The following is a 3,838-nucleotide window of genomic DNA, read 5'->3' as shown; positions in this document are numbered from 1 at the left end:
GAAGAAATCAAAGAGAAAATAAATACATGGAGACAAATTAAAAGAAAACACAAGGGCCCAAAAGCTTTGGGGTGTAGTAAAAGCAGTACTAAGATGGAAATTTTAGTGATAAAGGCTTATCTCAAGAAACAAGGAAAATCTCAAAAAATCTGACTTTATACCTAAAGAAACTAGAACAAGAAGAACAAAGACCAAAGTTAGTAGAAGGAAGGAAATAATATCAAAGCAGAAATAAATAAAATAGATTCTAAAAGAATAGAAAAGATCAATAAAACCAATAAAAATTGAATAAAAAAAGAATAAAAATTGATAAATCTTTAGCAAGATTCATGAAGAAAAAAAAGACACAAAATCAGAAATGAAAGAGAAGTAACAACTGACACTACAGAAATACAGACTATAACAGAATACCACACAAAAAAATGTATGCCAGCAAATTAAACACCTAGAAGAAAGGGATAAATTCCTAGGAATATCTAATTTTCCAAAAATGAAGTAAGAGCAATAGAAAATCTGAACAGAGCAATTAATAGTAAACAAAATTGAACTGGTAATCAAAAACTCCCAACAAACAAATTCCAGGACAAAATGGACTCATAAATGAATTCTACCATACATTTACAAGAGTCAGTCCCTATTTTCCACAAACTATTACAAAAGCAGAAGAGGAATGAAAGCTTCCAAATATATCCTATGAGGCCAGCATTGCTTTGACACCAAAACCAGATAAAAGACACTACAAAAGAGGAACACTAGAGGCTAATATCTCTGATGAGTATAGATGCAAAAATCCTCAACAAAATATTAGCAAACTGCTTTCAACTATACACTAAAAGGATAATTCACCGTGATCAAGTGGAATTTATTCTGCGGATGCAAGAATGGTTCAAAATTTTCAAATCAATCAGTGTGATATACATCAACAAAATGAAGAATAAAAATCATACGATCATCTCAATAGATGGAGAAAAAGCATTTGACAAAATTCAAAATCCATTCATGATAAAAGCTCTCAACAAAGTGGGTTTAGAGGGAACATAGTTCAAAATCATAAAGGCCATATGCAAAACCCCACAGATAACATCATACTCCATGGTGAAAAACAGAGCTTTTCTTCTAAGGTCAAGGATGTCAACTCTTACCATTTTTATTCAATAGAGTATTGAAAAGTCCTAGCCACAGCAGACAAAAAAAAAAAAAGCATCCAAATTGGTAAGGATGAAGTTAAACTGTTGCTATTTGCAGATGATATGATATTATACATAGAAAACCTCAAAGACTCCACCAAAAAGCTATTAGAATAATAAGTGAATTCAGCAAAGTTGCAGGAGCCAAAATTAATACACAGAAATCAGTTGCATTTCTATACACTAATAACAAAGTAGCAGAAAATGAAATTAAGAAAACATTCCATTTACAATTGCACCAAAAACAATAAGATAACTAGGAATAAACCTAACCAAAAAGATGAAAGACCTGTATTCTGAAAACTATAAAACACTGATGAAAAAATTGAAGATGACACAAACAAATGGAAAGGTATTCCATTCTCATGGATAGGGAGAATTAATGTTAAAATGTCCATACTACATAACGCAATTTACAGATTCAATGCAATCCCTATTAAAATACCAGCAGCATTTTTCACAGAACTAGAATAATCCTACTATTGGTAGGAAACCACAAAAGACTCTAAATAGCCAAAGCATTCTTGAGAAAAGAAGATCAGAGCTGGAGATAACACAATTCAAAATTTCAAGATATACTGTAGAGTTGTAGTAAAACAGTATGGTACTGGCACAAAAAGAGAGACACAGATCAATGGAACGGAATAGAGAGCTCAAAAATAAACCCATGCTTATATGGTCAATTAATCTATGACAAAAAATGCAAGAATATACAATGGGGAAAAGGCAGTGTCTTTAACAAATCGTGCTGGGAAAACTATAGACAGCTACATGCAAAAGAGTGATATTAGACTACTTTCTTATGCCTACACAAAAGTAAACTGACAATGGAATAGAACCTAAATGTGAGATCTGAAACCATAAAATTCCTAGAAGAAAACACAGGCGGTAAGTTCTTTGAAGTTGGCTATCACAACATTTTTCTGAATATGCCTCCTAAAGCAAAGTTAAATGTCTGAGACTACACCAAAATAAAAGCCTTTTGCACAGAGAAGAAAACCATCAACAAAACAAAAAGGCAGTCTACTGAATGGAAGAAGATATTTGCAAATTGTATATCCAATAAGGGGTTAATGCTCCAATATATAAAGAACTTTTACAATTCAATGCCAAAAAAATAAATAACCCAGTGAAAAATGGGCATTTTTCCAAAGAAGACATAGAGATGGCCAACAGACACATGAAAACGTGCTCAACATCACTCATCATCAGGAAAATACAAATTAAAACCACAATGAGATACTACTTTACACCTGTCAGAATGACTAGATTCAAAAAGAAAAGAATTAATAAGTGTTGTGAGGATGTAGAGAGAAAGGAACCCTCACATACTGCTGGTAGGAATGCAATTTGGTGACGCCACTATGAAAAACAGTATAGGGATTTTTCAAAAAATGAAAAATAGAAATACCACTGCTGTGTATTTACCCCCCAAAACCGAAAACACTAACTCAAAAAGAAATATGCTCATCTATGCACATTGTAGCATTATTTACAATGGCAAAGATATGGAAGCAATCCAAGTGTTCACAGTCCATTGATAGATGAATGGATAAAGAAACAGCAGCACACACACACAATGGAATATTACTCAGCCACAAAAAAGGATGAGATCTTTCCATTTGCAACAACATGGACGGAACAAGAGGGCATTAAGTAAAAGAAGTCAGACAGGGAGAAACAAATCCCATACGATTTCACTTATATCTGGAATCTATAAAACAAATGAATAAACAGAAAGCAGAAACAGACCCATAAGTATAGAGAACAAATTGATGGTTGCCAGAGGGTGGGGAGATGGGCAAAATGAGTGAAGGGAAGTGAGAGATACAGGCTTTCGGTTATGGAACAAGTCATGGGGATAAAAGGTACAGCATAGAGTGTATAATCAATGGTAGTGTAATAGTGTTATATGGTAACAAATGATAGCTATACTTGTGGTGAGTACAGCACAATGTATAGACTTCTCAAGTCAGTATGTTGTATGCCTAAAACTAATGTGACATTGTACATAAACTATAATCCAATTTAAAAAAAAGAAAAAATTGCGGTTTACATAATGACATTGTTTATGAGATGTAATCCTCCTTCCTTATTTGCTGAATTAACAGCAAATACATGACCATTTTTCTAGCTCCTATAATGCTCAGAGTTTTACATAATGTATATTTGGCATCTTTGTTACTGACTGTCATGAAAATTGCTGATTAGAATATTTTAAGAGATCAAAGCTAATCTATTAGACCAGATGAGACATCTTGGGCTGCTTGGGTTCAAATTCTGGCTCTGCCCATTAAGTTTTAAACAACCTTCCTACGCTCAGTTTTCTGATCCGTGAGATGGGGACGCTGATGATTACCAGTACTCATAGGAGTTAACATGTTTGTAAGGGAGCCTTCAAGACAGTCACTAAATATTTATAAAATCAATATCTATGCCAACTCCAATTGGGCTTTTCATGGGTTTTAGGCAAAGGTGAATTTCAACAGGAACCATAAAACGGCTTCTTTTCCTTAGGCATCGTTAACTGCACATTGCCCCATGGGGCCTATCTATTGCCCATAATTTTCTTCCATTGTTGGCTTCAGGAAACCCATTACCTCCTCAGTGCCTTTTGCTCTTCTCTATACCCTGTTAAGAGTTAAAGTCCT

Source organism: Felis catus, chromosome C1 (assembly GCF_018350175.1).
Source record: "Felis catus isolate Fca126 chromosome C1, F.catus_Fca126_mat1.0, whole genome shotgun sequence".
Taxonomy (NCBI): Eukaryota; Metazoa; Chordata; class Mammalia; order Carnivora; family Felidae; genus Felis; species Felis catus.
This window is presented reverse-complemented; position numbering follows the sequence as displayed.